The 22,710-nt window shown below is 32.9% G+C and overlaps 1 protein-coding gene across 8 annotated transcripts in view; it reads left to right on the top strand.

The window, feature by feature from the left end:
- The window catches only part of LOC113519445 (latrophilin Cirl), a 461,571-nt gene that overhangs the window by 187,223 nt on the left and 251,638 nt on the right, over positions 1 to 22,710 (top strand). Inside the window, exon 1 of one of the 8 annotated variants that reach the window (XM_052896947.1) lies at positions 21,239 to 21,286. The exons of the other annotated variants lie outside the window; for them this stretch is intronic. The gene's annotated coding sequence lies outside the window, so the exon portion shown is untranslated. Of the gene's footprint in view, positions 1 to 21,238; positions 21,287 to 22,710 lie in introns of those variants that run through there. 8 annotated transcript variants of the gene reach the window in all.

The raw sequence follows: 22,710 nt of genomic DNA, 5'->3' as shown, positions 1-22,710 counted from the left end.
GTCCCCCCGCTCCGGCCACTCCTCTGGGTGACGTCCGGGCGGGTGGTCGTGTGAGTCGCATTGTGACATATTATTGTTTATTATTTCCTACACCTACCTACCATACCAGGAGGACAGCACAAAATTGGCGACGAGGTGAAAATTTGTAAGTAAAAAAATATATATATATATATATGTCATACGACTACAAAATTACCTGTTCTAATCAGTCCAAAGAGTGTGTAACTATCGCGTTGTTATTTTAATGTAACTTGACACGAATAACATTAAACTGTTAAATTTCTAAATTCACAAGGAAGAGAGAAGATAATTTATTAATTCTTAATCAATTTATTAAATATAGAAAAGACTAAAAGCAATTTCAAAAAGAAATAAAGACTTGATTCTATAAATTGTATAGAGAAAGCAAAATATTGATAAAACATATTACGGTGCATAGTACGTTTTGTAATTTAGCGACACACTGTGACTGATTTTAACGCGTTTGCGCATCATAGTCGTACAATAACTTGCTATACATGCCTAAACAAATGGTCGGCGTTTGTTGATGTCTAGGTATACCGTACCGCAAGCTTTCTGTTTATATTTACATCACAGTATAAGTGATTATAACAGTTGAATTCTTAAGATAAGTGGTTCGGGGATACCAGCGAATACTGACTATACATACAACAAAATGTGCCTGCATGTATTAGCCGAGTCGGAGTAATTATTCTGACAAATAAAATACACCGTACAATCCGAATGAGCAAAGCCCATCAAATACATAATTCCACATAAACTGTAATCTATTTAGATACAAGTTTATGCAATTGGTGGTTCCGATTATAGAGGTTGCTTCCATAATAAATAGATTTGTATGTAGGTATAAACCTAATACAAATGTAATTATCGTAAGATAATTATGATATATTCAAACACTTCACATTAACTTCATTATTTGACAGATATTTGGTAAGAGTTGAGGTTACGATTTTATTTTTCTTACAAGGAACCAGCAGAATATTAGCGTTGCCGGTAGTTCTCTGCTTAATTCTGAGTTGGTTACCCTTTCGCCGTTGGGGCACATAAATTTACCTACGTATTTATGTTGGTTTATAAGTTCAAAAGGCTGTGTTTGTAACTGAGAATAATCCATTTATCCACCTGTACAACAAGTACAAGTATTCGCATTTACAATATTGTTGCCTACAATTATAATAGCATACATTATTACGGTAGGTAGGTATATAATCATTTAATAAAAAATAAAATAAAAATAGTCTTTATTCCTGAATTACAGATTCTTTTTTTTAAATTGTAAATATGTGTAAATAATTAATGTTGACATCAGCAACATCTTATTTTTCAGGTTGTTTTAGAACAACCATTTTAGTATAATCATTTATAAACACAAAATTCTCGGAAAAAAATATAATAATAATAACTTATAATATTTTATTCAGATTCAATCCTTGACGGGGTAGTCAGACGCATTTGTTGACTACGATATACGGTTAATATATTTGTTAATAATGGTAACATAATTGGTTATTTGTCGATTATCATTAGTTGACAGTATTTATATAAATACGTATAAATAATGTACCACCCATAAAATTCCCGTTTTGCAAATTGTCTTATTATGACATCTCAATTGTCAAATCGTAGAAAAATGCATTTCCTCAGATCTTAAGTTAAAAGATAATTCTACTAAAATAGAAATAAATATTGTGGAAGCAATTCAATAGAGACTGATGAAAGATCAGTAAAAGGACACCAAAGAAACCAAATCTTGTAAAGAGATTTCAAACGAAAAGAATATACGGTGTATGAAATGCGAGAGTACATATCAAAATAGTTATTTAATGTGTTGCAAGAAATAACTTCTTCTAAAAGTGTGGATTTATAAGCCATTTAGGTCAAAAGCAATATCGCACTAATCGAAATAAGTGCATGAATGTGCTAGCGCTAGTTATATGGCGAAATAAATAGTATAAACCAAATAATCCATCAAGTAAAAAATAAATAAAGTTACCAAACAATCATTCAACTCTCCTATAACTACATTCATACTGAATGTTGAACATACTTTATTCCATTATAAAATATCTTGCCAAAATGGTGAAACCAAATATTAACTATACTCTATTCCACTATAAAATATCTTGCCAAAATAGTGGAACTAAATGTTAACCATACTCTATTCCATTATAAAATATCTTGCCAAAATTGTGGAACTAAATGTTAACCATACTCTATTCCATTATAAAATATCTTGCCAAAATTGTGGAACTAAGTGTAACTCTATTCTATTATAAAATATCTTGTCAAAATGGTGGAACTAAATGTTAACCATCCTCTATTCCACTATAAAATATATATCTTGCCAAAGTGATGGAGTTACATTAAACATACCCATTGATTTGAGTACAAAACTAGTATACCCATAAATTCGGGTACAAAACTAACATACCCATCAATTCGGGTACAAAACTAACATACCCATTAATTCGGGTACAAAAGTAACATACCCATCAATTCGGGTACAAAAGTAACATACCCATCAATTCGGATACAAAACTAACATACCCATCAATTCGGGTACAAAACTAACATACCCATCAATTCGGGTACAAAACTAACATAATAATTGATATAATATTATATACCCATCAATTCGGGTACAAAACTAACATAATAAAGATATAAATCTGTCTGTCAAGGGAAAAGTCCTAAACAAAAAATGTGCATGCTAATCTTGGTAAAAAACATGTTACAATTACTACATAATTAAAATACCTAATATGTATTTACTGCACACACACAACAAGATAAATTTATTTGTTTATGCAAATAAATTTATCTTTATCTAAACCTGGCTTAAAAGATGCTTTTTATCAAATTGAGATTAGAGAGAATGTACTTAACTTTTTTATAACAAGCAAGTGGTTATTTCGTTTCGATTACGAACCTACTACAATAAATAATTAAAACTCTGTTTATTTAAATCTCTGTTTAAAGTGACTAAATATTATATTATTTAGTCTGTGTAACAATGGTACTTGTAATTTAACGTGTCAAAATCTATAAATTATATAAATATAATTTATTACTTTAAGTATCTTTATTTTTAATAACAGAGACTTACCTTAGTTTAAATATAAACAAATATTGGTCACGGTTTTGTAGCAAGACATGAAAACCACCAACTAATAGGTATATTATAATATACACATGAATGTTTTAAATGTAACAATTGGAAATAATCCCAAATAAAGGAAATGAATAAAACACCTAAACATGTATTGAATATCTTACACAAGATTAACTGTTTGTTTGTTAATATTTTAATTTCGAACAAATGATGTAAGGCTAAAACATGTCCTACATCTATTTAAATTCGCGATTCACAACGCGAAAGTTTAAAAATGTGTTCAACGTATTTTAACTTTGTAAGGCAAAATAATATACCTACATATCCGTACACGTAGGTTACAAGTAATGTATTAATAAAGGATTTATGTTCATGTTTAATCAATCGTAAGTAGAATTTTTAGGGCATGAGCTAATCTCAGAAAGTATTACTTGTAAGTCCCTAAAGACTATAGAATCACTTAGAAAACCAATTTTTTTGGAAAATTTTAAAGTTATAAAACTAGTAACCTATATTGAGAAATAAATATGATAATGTGTTATAATAATATTTAGATTTTATGTTTAAATATTTTAGATATATGTATAAAACTCTATATTATCAATATCTTAAATTATAAGTTGTACACAGTCACACTTATCTATCTTTATCAATTTATTGGTACACAATAAAAGAAAATGGACTCAAAATTTGGCTACAATGACTGAACAAATACGTAAAATGTTAAGGCGTAAGCTCGCTAAATATACTGTGTTCAGAGTTCTGGAAAGAAAAGCAAACATTTACAGTAATTCGTAATTTCAAAGCAAAAAGAGTTAGTAAATTGTGGACACTTAAGTTTTATAAGCCATGCAATTAGTAGTTAGATGCTCCCAGGAAAACTGAACCTTAAAGTCAATCATTACAAACTCTTTAAATACGAATTCTGAGTCCTTTATTAATGGTTTTCTATTTTTATTTCATTTGAGATAGCGTAAACGAGCATTCGCTACGACTCATGATAATTATTCTGGCACCCCGGCACTGTTGCCATAAACAGTAGATTATGTATCAAGGTACAAAGGATTGATACCAGTCTCGGTACATATAATAGATGTTGTAATCAATGTTCATGAAGAAATAAAATTTTGTCTACATGACATCTGATCTAAAACAATATATTATGTAACATTCCTAAAATTAATCGATGTCTAAACTATAATAAATGTGACATACTTATGTAAATATTGAGATTATAAATAGTAACGTCTCAAATATTGTCAGTATATGTATTGTAGGAATTATTAATTGGAATTCTGATATACTTAGTATAAGACCATAAATCTTCTTAAAAGTACATAAATAAAAGAAATTTTACAAGACTTGACACTTTATTCAGCACAACATTGGATAACTGCTTAGAATTTGGTATTAAACTATACTATTCGACACCATATTGACCGCAGTAGAACGAAGCAAGTAGAATACAAAAATGTGACATTATAATACGTGTACAAATAAATTAAAACCCAAAATCTGACTGGAGGGATAAACTCCTGCTATACCTCATAAGTTACAATATCATGCCACATTATTGATTTGTCATTAGAGATAAAATCTCTTCTATTGTAAATGCTAAGAATAATGAGATTTATTTAGAATGGCAGAGACAAATCAATAAAAGAACATTTTAAAATTGGAAGGGAAAGATATAGTGACATAGATATTGAAAATAGGAGAAAGTGTATTCGGAATATAATTAAAGAAAATATATATGCGATACTTCAATCCCTGTATACATATATTTATTGGCGCTATATCTATAAGAAAATATGGGACTAGACAAGAATTGAGATAAAATATATACACAATAATATACTTAAGAAGATGGAAGATCAGTAAGAAATTATAAGGATGATGAAACGAAAGATCTCGATGGACTTCGAGAGGAAATAGTCATATAGTTATTTTTATACAAACCAGTCTTATTATATTTAGTTGCCTAAGTTATATTTTGTAACATAATATATATGGTAGTATCATGATATTATTTTAGTTACTTATGACTGTAATGTAAAACTATATTGGTGTAGTTGTATCTATATGAAATTTGTGAGTAATTGTATCCTTTCACATTTTGTTGTAAACTCAATTTTGTTTGAAAAAAGCAACAGCTAAGTTTCTTGCCCGTTCTTCTTAGCTGAAATTGCATTCCGAATGGGCGGTAGATTTATAAAAAAAATGACTATTCAAAAATGCTTAAAAAATAATAATTAAGTTTCCTAGAGTAAAAATATTCATATTCTATTATTAATTTAAAATATTTTGAAAAGGGAGAGATGTGATGTACTCATTAAAGTTGAGACTGCAAGTCCCCCCGCTCCGGCCACTCCTCTGGGTGACGTCCGGGCGGGTGGTCGTGTGAGTCGCATTGTGACATATTATTGTTTATTATTTCCTACACCTACCTACCATACCAGGAGGACAGCACAGGACCTAACAGTGAAATTTCAGGTTACGGAGGATTGGAAGTCACAGTACTTTCCATCTATTTCAATTGTGCTGTTGAAGTTACCTGTTTTGGTCAGTTCAGCATTCCACCTTCCATAATAAAATGATCACTATAAATTATTGTACTGTCCAGAAAAACAATTCCTTCCAGTAATATCTTCGCCGGTAACAGCACGGGCCATTAAAAAGTTACTCCGAAGTGGCAACCCTACACCCATTTAGCGTTTGCGAATGTTGTTAGGGTATAAATCTACGTTTTCTCTGTTTAAGTGCGCGCCCCGGTAAAAGGTGTTTGATTTAGTGCGCTCCGTGAAGTCTGTTGCTATGCTAAGTATGGTTGAATGTACTATTCATCAATGTACTCTCCATATGCATTTAAAAATGTCAAAATTTTCATCGTGCCTCCGATCAAACTGTTCATAATTACTTTTCTTCATCCAAAGATTTTCTAGAAGAGATCACTTTTAGCGACAAGGTCGCCTATTATTTATTTATTTTTTATACCACTGAGGTGGCAAACTTTTAAAGAATCCCATGCTGTAGTCTCTTAGCAAAACCTCGGCAGGGAGCTCATTCCATAATCTGAGTGTTCGTGGTAGAAAACATCTCTAAAACCGCGTTATACGCGACCATTTAGGCTGTAGCTACGACTTTCTCACTGTAACCAATTCTTTGCATTGTTTATAATAAGTTTACTATTGTAATCTTTTGGAGGAAACAATAAAGAATATCTATCTATCTAATAAAAATGTATGATCGTTATATTTATTAGTCATTACACTAAGTCAACAGCATTAATTGAAATCAGCATATTGTTTTCTGTTAAGATATTTATTAAACTTTTCAGAGCAGTATTTTCTGTGGAACAAAGTCGGAGATTTTATTATGGTGATGAATATAGGCCTCTTCCTTGGTGGAAGGGGGGATTAAGTGTGAGTAGTTACCAGGCTTGGCAGGCGGATTAGCAACCGCAGGTGGATTTTGATGATATTTTATAAAGGACACTGATGCCCATTCCTTGACCATTAGGATGTAAAGTCAGATATTTTCATGGAAACAAATAACTTCATTAAAATGTGTCTCTCCTATAATTTCATATCATTGCCATATCCCAGCCTTCAAATTGAAAAACAGTCATGCAAACGCAAGTGCTTCACAACAGAAACATGAATGGGATTATGGAATGAGCTCCCTGCCGAGGTTGTCCCAAGAGACTACAGCACGGGGTTCTTCAAAAGGGGGGTAAAGAGGTTTCTTCAAGGTCGGCGACGCGCGCGTAATGCCTCTAGTATTGCAGGAGTTCATAGGCTACGGTAACCGCTTACCATCAGGTGGGCCGTATGCTTGTTTGCCACCTCAGTGGTATAATATATATATATATATAGTATAAAATAATATGTTAGATATAATATATAATATAGTATAAAATAGAATTGTTATCCACATCTGTCCGTTTCTCCGTTTACTTTTTCTAAATCACCCATTACGAGCTTCACTGTCATTTAGATGTTTTTCTGAAGGTTTGTATATACATACTTCGTAAATCAATGGAGGTATATGCAGGTAATTGTAACCGAAGTCGGAGCGGATTGCTAGTTCATAATGTTAGTAGAACGTAGAATAATTGGATTGCTTATATTTATGTCAAGCACATAACTAAATTTAAAGTTATTCCAAAACTTCTTAGTGCCAGTAAAGTCGTCACAAAGTTCAAAACAGCTGACCCGAAATCGAATCTGAGTTTATTTTTATTTTTCTCTTTTCATATTTGTTTCTGAAAGAAATGTTTACTTTCACAGACTTCGTATTAAATATAACTGGTTTGAAACAAATTTAATTACTTTTTTTGGGTTCCGTAGCTTTTTAATACACAAAATTTTCATAATTTCATATTCTGCACCATTATAAAGTAATGAGAGATGGCTCTAAACACAATCGTATTTCTTTGTATTTTTTCGTACTTACTAAACATGTTTTAATTTTTTGTCTACTTTTTTGATATTTACCAGGTCTCTAATGTAAATATAGAAAATTACAGATTTACCGTAATTCGGAATTTTACAGAATCAGAAATTATTATTGATTTACTAGTAAAATCTAAGATTTACCAATGTACGGGGCTTTACAGTAACATTATACATAGTACCTAATCTACACATCAATCAATTATTTTTACACCTACACACGTGGGTGTAACAATTACAAACTTGTAATCATGTAATATTATAATACTAGCTAATTACATGTCAGGTGGAACGTGTAACATTTTGTGACACCCACGTTGGAAAGGTACCAAGTATCACGTCTCCTAGGCGTCGTACGCAAAAAAATGTCCAACGAAAATTGTGACTGATTATATAGTTGTCAATCATAGTGTACTAACTAGCTTTTACCAGCGACTTCGTCCGTGTGACCGGGATATATTTTCTAAGTGGGATGAAAATTAGCCTATATTTTTCTCCATCCCATATACTATGTGTATAATAAATTGTATTATGATTGGTTAAGTCGTGAAGACTCTGTAAGATAACAAAAACTCACTCACATTTTTAATATTAGTAAGGACAAGAATTATTTCTTATATTATTCATACGTAACATATATATGTAATATATTATACTCGTGTGGTCCCGGCATAGAATAGGCTACCCTTTCCTTTCCGGAGGGTGTCGTAAGAGGAAACTAAGGGAGGCCGAGGGATGGTCAGCAGCGTCCCTATTAAAACATCTGTAAAAGCCTAACTGCGGTTGCCAACCCAAAGGGGAGGCTTATGTTCATCAGTTGACAGTTAAAGGCTGATTTGATGATATATATATATATATATATATATATATATATATATATATATATATATATATATATATATATATATATATATATATATATATATATATATATAATTATATACAAACCATATAGATGCTTTCTCGTTTCGGGTTCTCAAGGTTGACTGGAAAAAATCCTGTGCTTGCTTGCCTGCCACCTCAGCTGTGTAAAAAGAAAACTATTCAATCTTCCATAACTTTCCCGCGATAGTTTTTTTTTACTGAAATACTCTTTAAATTATCTTGCTGTTAATACGAACCCCACATATGCTTATCGCCTACAATAATATACCTCAATTACAATGGGTGGTCCGTTGTGTAATAATATTCCAACGATTGTTTTAATTGTGCAATCCGATTCATTTTCCACGTATACATCACTGTTGGCCATCGAACACGAGATGGCTGGCATTCGGTGACACAGTCACAAGTGTACAGTACTCTCTAGTGCCTTTTAGTACTTTAAAGTGCCTAGGTGTTAGTGTAATAAGTGTTATTACGTAGTGTCGTGCGTATTTTTCATGTATGATTTATGAAAATCTAATTTGTCGCGTACGCGTCAGTGCAACATTGTCGATAAGCGTCAATGTGTCGCCGATCAATCCTGGAATGACAATTATTCAGTGAAAATTTTTCAAGTAGACTGTGTTCTTTACTGGATTACAGTGCGTGGTTTTAGTTTATTTAATTTACTGTTCTTAGTTCATTAAATTTAATTATTTTTAGTTCATTAAAATTAGTGCTTTTAGTTCATTAAATTTAGTGTGTCGTATAAAGTGTTTTTAGTACATTAAAGTGCGTAAGTTTCAGTGCTTTAAATATAGAGTTAAATTAACTAATATAGGTATGTCATAGAAAGCTTTGTCCATGTGACAATTAGAAAAAACTATTTTTAGTTCTATTAATTTATTAGTTAATTTTAATGTTATATGAAGTAAGTGTACATTAACTGACTATTAAGAACTACAAAAATAAAGTAGATTGAAAGAAATAACTTTTTCAATCGTTGTAATTGATACATTATTAGCTTTTACCCTCGACTTCGTTCGCGTGACCGGGATATGCTTACTGACCGGAACATTAAGTAGCCTATATCCTTCTCTGTCCCATATAGTACGTGTATTCCAAATTTCATAGTGATTGGTTAAGCCGTTAAGGCGCTGAAAATCAGTGCTTTGCTTTTAAGCAAAACCATCACTGAGCTGTAGCCTATTTGGATCACTGCGACACACATGGCGAAACCATATATTCATATTTTATCTTTTGTTGTATATTGTAAAAAGTGTAAATAATTGGATTGTATAAACTCATTTGTAAATTTACGTGTGTCATAAATGGGTCAAATAAAAAGTTTATCTATCTATCTATCTATAAGTTAACAAACATACAAACTCACTTTTGCGTTTATAAAATTAGTAAGAATTAAAGTATTTTAACATTATTAAAAGCGTTTACTCGTGACTTCATCCGTGTAACCGCGATATATTTATTAACTTTTTATAGTATTTTGTTAAACTGTTAAAGAGCTAATAGGTAACAAATAAACAAACTTCCCTTCTCATTTATAATATTAGTAAGAAATGAGGAATAGGCTCCCTGCCGAGGTTTTCCCAAGAGACTACAGCATGGGGTCCTTAAAAAGGGGGGTAAAGAGGTCTTCAGTGTCGGTAACGCGTGCGTAATACACCTGGTATTGCAGGCGTTCATAGGCTACGGTAACCACATACCATCAGGTGGGCCGTATGCTTGATTGCCACCTCAGTGGTATAAAAAAAGAAATAATTTTTAACTTTACTTTTTATTACTGAAAGTTGTCATTTCACTCAAATATACTATTTAATTACAATACACTATTTCCAGATTCACGTTACCAATGTGTGCTGTAAGAGAACAAACATATTAAAAGCTCCTGTCGTAATTGGATTCGAGTTACCAATTTCAATTAATTAATTCAATACTACAGTTTGTACCTATTGGTGCGTAATTCAAATATCATTTTTGTTAAAACAAATGTATAAAAATAGTGTTACTTCATATACTAGTTCTAACTAATATAGATAGATAGATACTCTTTATTGTTTCCTCCAAAAGATTACAATATAAATAATTACAAGAAATAATCACAATGAGAATACAATAGGCGACCTTGTCATAAATTATTAATAATAATAAACTATTCTATTCATGCTACGGTAACCACTTATTATCAGGTGGGTCGTATGCTTGTTTGCCACCTCAGTGGTATAAAAAATGTATAAATGGTGCAATAAAGTGTAAAATAAAAATAATATATATTATAGTTATTATATTATAGTATATATAATAGGTACTAAATATATCTGCGTTACTCGTGACATCCATTTTCTTTTAACCTTTTTTTTTATATGTAACTTAGAATGGCAAACAAGCTGACGACCCACGTGATAGAAAGTGGTAACCGTCACCTATATACGTGAACAGTACCAAGGACGTTACAAAATATACTGTGTTGCCCATGATTCCCTTCATGTGTTGCCTTTCCTAAGGATTCAGATGTTGTGTCTCTAATTAATTGTAACCTGTTATATCCTGCCCTTTCCGAAAAGCAGCAATGCAGAAACTGCTTCATGGCAGAAACACGAATGGGACAGAGTTGCCCAAGAAGACGACTTTCTACTAGTCGTAACTTGACGAGCTTTACTCGTGTACTTTTAATTTCATTCAAATCCGTTCATCCTCTTAAAACATCACCAAAGCCTAACTGCGGTTGCCAATTCGCCTGCTAAGCGTGGCAACTACCGGCTTAACTTCCCTTATGGGGAAAGGCTATGTTCAGCAGTGGACAGTTAACTGATTTAATAAATCTGATAGCAAACTGATAGCAGTAACCATTCCATTATCATCAATAAAAAATATATATGTATAAATAATTGTATTAATTATGTTTAAATTTACATATATATCCGTAGACATATGAACCTGCCGGGTTTAAATATACACACCGCAAGCACAAATCAATACTTCATTAATTAAATTTCATACATTGTTGCTGAATATTCTGAAAGTGGCGATTTACCTTCGAATTAATAAGGCATCAACAACCCCGTGTAACTCGTGTTCAGCCCTAGCTTGTCTATCGCATTGTTAGGGTTGTCACCTGCTTGCCATTATTGGAATTCTTGTCATAAAATATTTGACATCAGCCCTCATTGTGTACCAAAGTAATTGTATAATTAGATATAGATGCACGTCGCGACGTTGCGTCCCTGTCAACTAATATTGAATGTTATTTACCTTTATTTACCCTTCAAAGGTAATTAACTTAAAACTGTTCATGTTCCTGTGTAATGTTTATTCGTTTAATATATTCACTAGTTGTGGCCGGCGATGCCGTCTGCGCATCTTAATTTATTTCTTACTAGTTTTTATTCGCGTGACCAAGATACCTTGATTAATCAGTATAGATGTAGCCTATCTCCTTCTTCAAACTAAATAGTGAGTGTTTACTATGTTTCATGTAAAACGAATGAGTTATTGAGGCACCGAGTGGTAATAAACAAACTCACGTTTAAATTTACAATATTAGTGAAGATTTCAGGTAATATCTGATACTCGTTTCGTATGTCTTGTTTTTAGAACCGGGTAGTATAAATTAATTATAGAGAAAGACAGAGTAAGCCTCTAATCATATATATGTATTTAAATAGATGGCGCCACTGTATATACTATGTGTTAATGTTAGAACTTAAATTAGAAAGACAAAACACTCTAATAGGTAAAAGTTCAAGTTCAGTTTTTTTTTAAAAAGGGGGTAAATTTCGAATCATAAATAAAATTTAAAATATGTGTAAATCTTTTTAATGAAACAAAAATGGAATGATGAAGTACTAGTAATATCGGTATATAATATATTGGTAGGGTTAATATGGATGAATTCACCAGGAATTCACGATTCATCCCAGTGGAGATTGCGTGGAGGTCGACCTGATGGGTTTATTAAGTGAAGAAGGGATTGTTAGTATTAGAGATTAGCAATTCTATTGTTAGCAATACCATATACCCTATCAGGTCGACCTTCAAGCAATTCCTGTTGAAATCCTATCATCCCTTACTGGTATCCCGTTAGCGGATACCGATAGCACGGGCGGAGTTACCATTCTGTTATCATTCTTTAAAAAATAGGGTATTTTTTAATATGCTGGCGGGACACCAGTGTAAAATGATAGATGAGAATAAAAAAGCAGGTCAGTACTAGCTAGATGGTTTCCAGGGGAGACCACGTGGAGGTCGACCTAACAGGATATATTGCTGGCAATGAGACTTGTAGTCCGCATTACTAACAATCTTCTCCTCCCCTCTTCTCTTCCCTCAAAGATAGGGTATACTACTAGCAGTGAGCCAGTAATCCTATCATTACTAAAAATTACCTCCCCTCTGCAAATATGTTCACCCGGTTGTGTTTAAGCTAAAACAAAAAAAAAAAAACTGGCTATGTTATTATCTTCCTTTATTCATATTTTATTTGTTCGCAGCATTGTTCGCAAACAAACCAATTTTATGTTTACAAAACAAACTCCAGATGAGCGTGCTGTCTGTTTGTTAGAGCCACTTTCCTCCAGAACAAATAAAAGTTATGCTAACTTGGCATTACAAATAGTTACAGAGCTTATTTGTCCGTTGTTAGGTCACATCGTTTCTAGTAGTATAACACAACGGTTAATATTATTTAACACATTTTTTTTTATTTTAAACGATTTATTAAAGTTACGGGACATCTCTTCCAATTTTGAATGAATTTTAATTATCTAATTAAAAAAAGTTTACTAATTTATTTTTATTAATTTATATAAAATTTTTAAACAGCTTCAAAAAGCAGTAGGTTCTCAATTTAGTTGAATTTTTTTTTGTTTGTTACCTCATAACTCCGTTAGTTCTGAACCGATTTGGAAAATTTCTTTTATTATCTGAAAGGATATACTTGCATATTGGTGTCATATAAATTTTATTAAAATCGGTTCAGTACATTAGTTATAAATAAAAATAACTGGTTCTGTTACAATTGAAGTCGTTTTTTTTTTCTGTTTAACACAGTGTTAATATATTTGATTTTCTATATTCAAATTTCGAATCTTTCAAAAATCTTTTTCTCCTTGGCCAACCCTACGACAAGTCACGTCCCAGGCGTACCAACTTCGACAATTTTGTGTTCCAACTTAGTCCAGTGTCCATCGCATAATGTATTAACCGTGACGAAATATTAATCCTGGCCGTAACGAACCGGGCAATAGTTTGGTGTGCCCGTCATAGAATAACCAGATTGGAACTAAGACTTTTTATGGGCTTTCAGTTTTCTATTTACAAATAAATTTGCGAACTCTTACATATTTTGGAATGGCCTTCTCAGTGACGTGTTCCTGCGTCCTATAACCTCGAGTCTTTTAATCGTAACGTCAAAAAGCAGTTATTGACCCAGCATAGTATAGCCAACTGTTGAATGTAGAACATTCTCTTTAATTTTTTTTTCAATGGGTAATAATGGAATGGTAACACCGTCTGCGCTACCTGTATACGCTGGCAGGACACCAGTAAGTGATAACAGGGAAGAATGAAAGCAGGTTGATTGGCTAATCGTGACGAATTCAAAAAGAATTAACTAAAATGAGTTTCAGAGTCAACCACGTGGAGGTCAACCTGCATATATATATCGGTATATATGACTATCGTCGGTATATGACTTTTTTTTTCTTTTTTTTTATACAACTTAGAATGGCAAAGAAGCTGACGGCCTACCTGATAGAAAGCGGTAACCGTCGCCTATAGACATGAGCAGTGCCATGGACATAACAGAGTATACTATTTTGCCCATGATACTCCCCATGCGTTGCCATTCCTGAGGACTCAGATGTTATTCCTCTGTACCCAGTAAATTCACGCCATATCCCACCCTTCAAACCGAAACACAGCCATGCAAATACAACTAGCAATGATAATAGTGTTAAAGTAAGATCCCTATTATTAACAATCCTTTTCCCCCTCTCTTTTCAGTTAGCATGTACCATATTGCCCTTTCGCTCAGAATGGTGTGGTCATATGTATTATAGAAAAACGAATATTATAAAAAAAAAAAAAAAAACGATGTTAATATGATGATAACGTTTTGCTGATGTCTTGTTATGAGCGCTTAAAAGCTGAGTGTTATTTTGTTACTCACAGAGATTAAATTGAGTTGCCCTGTATATTGACACTAAAAGCATAGATAAAATTGTTCAGTTTCTAATCCCGTGACCTAAACCTGTTTTTCTTTATACCACTGAGGTGGCAAACAAGTATACGACTCCCCCGATGGTAAGCAGTTACCGTAGCCTATGAACGCCTGCAATATCAGTAGCAAATCTGTTGAGTTCTGGAAAGAAGATTCTTTTAAACCATAAACTATACAACGCAAAAGTCTAAGAGTTAAGTTTTTAGAAGTTAACAATAAGTTTTTTAACTTGGAAGTAAACCTGAGTTTTCATGTAATTTAACATCTTACTTGTCTATGTATTCAGCATCACCATTGCAACCTGCCATTGTCCACTGTTGGACATAGGTCTCCCCATATTATGTCCTAAAGTATGATTCTATGTCATTTGCATCCAACAACTCCCTGTAACTTTTAAGATCACTCCATCTCGCAGGGGGTCGTCCCACAACACTACGCTGCACAGGGTCGCTACTCAAGAAATATTCTTATCGATTTCTCCAGCTACGTGACCAGTCCATTACCACTTCAGCCCCCCTAGAGAAGTGTATATGACATGTAAAGAGTCCATGAGTTGGAATGAGACGTCCGATGTTGCTATCTCATTCTATCTCAGGGACTCGCTAGCGATGTCGATTCCATCGATGAATTCGCTTGCCATTTGACTATGTTACAGATGGCAGTATTACTGACTCAAAGTATGTTCATTAACGGTTCCAAATACCATACGTTTAGGAGATTGAGCGGAACAAATGTACACACAATAACTGACGGCTTGAAGGACAAGCGCCTTACTTTATCATATTGACCTCTATCATTTTGTAGTTTGGGTTCTCACTGGGGAATACTAAAATTCATATTAATATAAGCCACGTAAATTGAATTTACGATGTTACGAAAAAGGTATACCTACAGGCTGTCAGGCAGCTACTGATGGTAATGTAGCAATCTCTCCCGGTAATCCCTGGGGATACAGGGAAACAGTAATTTTGTGCGCACTGTCAAGATTAATAAAATAACTAATTAAAATTTGTATTTTATGTGAAAAAATAAAAAAAAAAAAAACTCATTATAGCCGTACCATATGGTTTTATAACGTACTAGCTTTTACCCACGAGTTTGTCTGCGTGACCGGGATATGTTTAATAACCGGGATTAAAAGCCTATATCGTGCTCCATCCCATATTGTTTATATGTATACCAAATTTCATAGTGTTAAGCCGTTAAGATGGTATAAGATACAAACAAACAAACTCAGTTTCACATTTTCATTATTTGTATGGAATATGGCATATATAGTATATATACATGACGTATATAATATTATTCAATACTGATTGGTAATGAGAAAAAAAGACACACAAAATTGTATTATATCATACAATCTTTATCGCATATAATTTACATTGGACACATTAAAAGTTTTAATATACAATGGCGGAATTATCCCATAGTGGTATCTCTTACAGTCAACCTTTGAGACGCTGTAAAAGTGATATAAATAAGAATAGGAACTGCAAGGTAATAAAGGAATCAATTCTTGTTTCTTTAAAACTTGTATTTTTTAACTAAATACTCGTAGAAATAAATTCACTTTGTTTAACAAAATCATCTATTTTATTTTCTAAACAACAGTAAAAATTGTACAAAAATCCTTACGTAGGTAGGATAGCTATTCGTGTTTCTACTATCGAGCAGCAATTGTTTTTTTTTCACGAATCTTTTTTTAAGGTCAAATGGACAAGTTTTTTTTAGGTTTTAAATGGAATACTAACCCCGTTTACGTTATCGGTATCCACTGCCAGGACACTGAAAGATGGAGATGAGAATGAAAGCAGGGCAGATGGACTACATCGTGACGAATTAATTCAACAATGGTTTCCAAGGGCAACTGCATGGTCGACCTGTAAGGATATATTGCTTGCAATGAGGCCGCTAGTCCCCATTACTAAAAACCGACCTTAAAGAAGCCTCTTTACCACTTTTTTTCTGAATAATTCTCTTGGAAAAACCTCGACAGAGAACTCATTGCATAACCTTAGCATTTGTGGGAGAAAACAAATCTGAAACTGCAGTGTACGCGGCCATCTAGGCTCTATGGTAAGAGAATGAATTCCCTGTCGATGGCAAGCAGTACGATGGCCAATTTCTAAGTGGTTATGAGCATCATATTGAACAATTTTCTACCAAATAAGCCATCCACTTCGTTCCAAATTGAATAAATGAGTAAACAACGAGAAAAAATCCTAATTTAAACCGTAAACAATTAACATAAAACTAAACTAAATCCCCTCATTACAACTAAAATGTTTTTTGTCGCCAACTTGTAATTAATTTCACGTAATAAAGCGTCTTGTTACACTATTAACCTAAAGTAAACGGGCTGAATAACTGCGAAACAACTCATTATGTCGGTTCTGTTTTAATTAGAATCCTAATCTGTGACAATGCAGTGTAAAATGGACGATGTATTCATTGCAGAAGTTTATGTTATGGCAGTTAGAAAATGCATTTAAATTTAGAACTAACTATGTTTTATTATTGTAAAGTTATATACAATTTTGCTAATTTAATGCTCGTTATCCCTAGAGACATTGTGACCTCTATATATTTTTTTATGTCTAAAAATGGAATGGTAACCCCGCCTACGCTAGCGGGATACACTGGCGGGGCACCAGTGACCGATGAAAACAAAAACAGACCAATTAGCCCATCATGACGAATCCATCAGGAATTAACCATGATAGTTTCCAAGGGGAACCGCGTGAAGGTCGACCTGGTTGGGTATATTGCTAGCAATGGGATTCTTAGTCTCCATTAATAACTCCTACAAACGTCTCCTATAAGGGAGAAGGGATTGTTAATAATAGGGAGGTTACATTTCCAATGCTAGCAATACCCTCTGGTAATCATCTACGTTAATTCTTGTGGAACTCCTCACGATTGGATAAGTGACTTGTCTTTGTCCTCACCTGTCATTCTTCACTGGTGCCGCGCCAGCGTATACCACTAGTGTGTGCAGGATTAACATTTTATCATCATCCATTTAAAAAAACCGTCACCTATACACGTAGACAGTATCCTAGATTATACTATGTCGCCCATGATATCTCTCATGCATTGGGGGGAAAGTGATTGTTAGTAGTAGGAAATAGTAGCCCCATTGCTAGCAATATACCCTGTCAGGTTGACTTCTACGTGGTTCGTTCTGGAAACCATCATGATTAGTTCTTGTTGAAATCGTCACGATGGACTAAGTGATTTGCTTTCATCCGCTACTGTCATCTCTCACCAGTGCTTCGATAGCATAAACTGGTAGCGCAGATGGGGTTGCCACTCCATTATCATCCCATAAAAAAATTCTCATGCGATGCCATTCATGAGGACTAAAGTGTTTGTCTCACTGACCTCTAATTTCATTACCATATCCCATATACAAAGTACAGCCATGCAAACACAAATTCTTCACTTCAAAAAAACGAATGAGACAGAGGTACCCAAGAAGACGACTTTTGTACAAGTCTCCCTCTAGTATATTGATAATAAGAACATATTCATGCAAAAAAGACATACAAACAAAAAGAAGATCTAATGTACACATATATGAAAAATATGTTATTAATATTTTAATATTAAACTCTCAATATCTCCTCTGCACTTCTAAGTTATCACTTAGTTATTGTAGTTGTTTTACTTAGTCAAACCAATCTAAGTTGTGTTGACAATAATTATAAGTTATGACCATACTTCGGATTGTTTTAATGCCACTTCGCTTCTCGATCTGGTTACTAACTTGACAACCACCACTATTTACTGCTGAACTTCAACTGAAACTTAAATGCCGTGCTTAAAAGTATAAAGCAAACAATATAACATGTTCTAATATTACTATTTAATAAGAAAACATGATTGGTATGTTCAGTCCCACTCACATATATATAAAAATAATTTTACATTTAAAGTATTCTTTTCTTTAAAATTAGTGTAAATGTTTTTCCACTCAATTCTTTCTGTCTACCCTATAATGAGTCCGGCGTGTAGATAGTCAAATTATAGTATTTTTCAAAAGTGGGGTTAAGGGGTTTCTTCAGGGTCGGCAACGTGCGTGTAATGCCTCTGGTATTGCAGGCGTTCATAGGCTACGGTAACCGCTTACCATCAAATGGGCCGTATACTTGTTTGCCACCTCAGTGGTATAAAAAAAATTATATGTTTATAGTGGTAAATTAATGTGCAACATATTCTATGATTAACGTTTTCATTCCTAGTCAGAGCCCTATTTAAATAAGTTAATCTGAAACATTGACAATATTTTAATTGTTTTTGAAAATTGACAGATAATTGCGAGATTGCCACACTATTTGAAGATAAAGTTATGAACTCTCTTAAATCATATACTATCCTGTCATAATACGGTTATTTATAAAAGCATTAAGTACATATACAAATAGAAAAAAAAAATCGTGTCACGATCTTTGTTTATGCTAGTCTCCATAACTGCTCTACTTATTTTAATGATATTGTGTAAATATTTACGATGTAAGACTTGAGAGATAAGATTTTGCTTTTATCCTAAAGAAATATATGTAAAAAAGGATCTCGGTAGATGGCGTTAACGAACAAAACAATTTTTTCCGGATCGGATAGGGAAAGAACAGGAATTTATAACAAATATCAACAAGTATCAATGCGAAGTGTCCATAAAATAAAATAATATCTCAATACGTGAAATGCAAAATGCACAGCGGGGCAAAACACGGTCGACGCTGGTAAAAGTTTGCACCGAAGAAATCACGTTTCCCGCACCATTGTCACCTGCGTCCCGTACCAAAAGTGCATTTCTTCCGAACTGCCCTCCCACCTTAATACCTGAGAGAGTCGGATTTATTTTATTTTATTTTTAACCTGCGCCGTTTGCGAGTTCTCGACGTAGTCTCAACACAAATAGATGTTCAGTTATAAAAAGAAAGTGTAAATGAAATGGCGTGTAAAAATTTTGCTATGCAACATTGTTAACAAGGATATACGGAAACGTATTTTTAATATATAGCTGTTTATGATACATTACATTGTCACTAATTTAGTATTGTCTAAATAATTTAGGATTTAATTTAGTTTGTATAGTAAATTCAGAAAAGAAAAATTTAAAACATATCGAAAGCTAGCAATTGTAATTGCTGTTTTGTCGGCGGCTGTACTTCAAGAAATGTACTGATAGGCAGGAATAGTGTCAGGAAGGCCACTGTATGCAGTGTGATGCCCATAGTACCTCTCGTGTTTTCTAAGGGCTATGATGTGATGCTTCTGTAATTTCACTGCCATATCTTGCCCTTTAAATCGAAACACAGGTATGTAAAGACTGTTCCTTCACAGCAGAAACAAGGGACTGAATACCGATACATATAACTGTTGTACAAAGTCTCCCTCTGGTAAAAATATCTTAAACAACGACTCAAGCCAGATTCCAAGTCAGTCCAGTAAATTTTGCAAACTGCGCGAGCATACTAACAAAAAATATCTTAATCTCCAAATGCAATTATTATAAACCCAGTACATGACTACAAACGTTACAACTCAGCAGATTCTTTGTTAGTGAAAACAACGAGATACCTAAATATAATTCGAGCCAACCAGAGTGGGATAGCAGATGTCTGGAATAGAACAAGTTTAAATTTACGGGCTTAACGGTCACTTTTTTGGCCAACTACCACCCCGGTTCGGAACAGTGGGTGTGTAAAATTCGTGTAATATAAAACTTTGCTTGAATTACTAACTGTACTTGTATGATTAATCTTACCTTTATACAAGGAGGTGGACGGGGTTCGTTGGGGGTGGAAACTTGGGCTATTACCCCGAATGGATCTTTAAATTTCGCAATAAAAGTTTCCGCGAGCTTGTTGTTCCAATCGTATTGTGTGTTTGATATTTTGACAAGGCCTTTGAATTGAAGTTGCCAACTCCGGGAGCCGCTTAATAAACGTCTTCAATACACCTTCAGTAAATAGATATTCGCGGAGTATTTACTAAGTTCGGTGTGACTTCACTGTTTGTATGTTTTGGTGTTATGGTTGGTAGATGAAGTTGTTATTGGATTGGCTAATACTGTGTTGTACTGTGAGTGTGTTTACATATAATTCTTACTAATATTATATTATGATATTGAGTTTGTTTGTTTTTAATTTCTTGATGCTTGACGGAGATGGACATATGCTACTTTTTTATCGCATTAATGCAGACAGTGGCAAGTAAATATACTTCATATTTATATATTTTCAATCGACTTATTATGGGAGGTTATTCTCGAGTGTATTTTTATAAACCTAATCAGTATACTCTGTTCATATCTATAGACGACGGTTACCACATTCCATCAGGTGGGGCGTCTGCTTGTTTTCCATTCTAGTTGAATAAACAAAAAATTGATTTTGATCATTCTTATTACAACCGACAGGGTTTAGAGTGTTACTGTTGTATGTCTTACGAAATCTTCTAAATAAAAAAAAAAACAGTTGTGATGTATTTATTGTATTCTTACTATTTAATAATACTAATTTTGTTTATTTGTTACAGGTAATGACGCCCTATAGTTACAGTCATCAATTGAGTAAAAATGCGGTATGTACATATACGTATAGACATCCATTATATACAATTCTTTAATTTAAACTAGAATACACTTTATTGACTTATTTTTCATAAAGTATATACAAAGATTAAAACAAAAAAGCAAAATAAAAAAAAATGAATAAAAACGTATAAAATAAGTTAAATAAAAAATAAATAAAATGAAACAAAATTTAACAGAAAAACCAACGTAGGCTTCAACTCAACATAAAACTATGATTTATTTACATATTAATTCTCTTTTTATATTTTGTTGTGTCGGTAGTATTTTTATATAAAATTTTAAGTAAATTATTAACAATCTGAACATAAATACATTAATGCTTCTTTCCACTTTGGGTTTGTTGGAAGAGAACTCTCGAGTTCAGCTCGCCTTTGTACATTTACTTACCTCTGTAATATTTTTATGTATTATTAGTGTGTACAATAAACTGTAAAATAAATAAATAAGAACAATAACTTTTTTCTATTTGTTACTGTAACAAAACTAAATTTAAACTGGCTTTATTATGGAATAATAAATATTAAGTTTGTGTAATTTGCAACTTTAACAAAAATTATATATGTAAATATTTACAATTAATATTATTTGAATTTTTCTTGAATTTTCCATACAAACTGCAATCTAAAATATGTTTTGTATGAGTGGTTCAAAATTATTTCTTTGTATTTGATCCATGTTTCTGAAGGAATGTTATTTAGGTACATGAGAACGATTACTGTTTATTAAACCCTTTTTTACAGCCTTTATATATGATTAATTATTTTCTCCGAAAAAAAAAAGATCTTATTTATTAATACCATATATGGATACTCATTTTGAACAAGTTCACAATGCACCAACTTCTATTTATGTAATATCTCTAACGAATCTTGTGATATCCAAACAATACAGTTAGATAGACGCACTACTATTTGATGATAAAATAAGAATTGCAACATTGTAGCAATACAGCGTAACCCTAGCTTCAAATAGTAAATCTCATTCGGTCTTTAAGCAAGTGTTGTCTTAAACCCATAGATTATTACGAGGTAATAAATCGCACATAATTACATTACCTACAAAGGCTGAGGTATTAAGAAAATACCATACGAAAGCTAGGATAGGGGCCCGAATGTTTGCACAAACGTTTGCCACGTTAGTGCCATATCATGTAATGTATATGATTAAATACGCATATATAAAATTATGGGTCATTTGAAATTAAATGTAGTCTTCGCGTTTTCATTAATTTCCTAATATTATAATTAGTAGTATATAGTATCATAGTTCATCATATGTATATATAGGTATAATAATATAAATGAGAGAATATATGTACATATATAAAAATGAATGGAGATGTCGGTAGGGGCCGCCCTAGACGGACGTATGTTGATGTTGACCAAATAGGCAACGTGCTGAAGAAGGGCCA

The sequence above is a fragment of the Galleria mellonella genome, unplaced genomic scaffold (genome assembly GCF_026898425.1).
Source record: "Galleria mellonella isolate WM207_F2 unplaced genomic scaffold, CSIRO_AGI_GalMel_v1 utg352, whole genome shotgun sequence".
In the NCBI taxonomy this organism is placed as follows: domain Eukaryota; kingdom Metazoa; phylum Arthropoda; class Insecta; order Lepidoptera; family Pyralidae; genus Galleria; species Galleria mellonella.
This window is presented reverse-complemented; position numbering and strand designations above follow the sequence as displayed.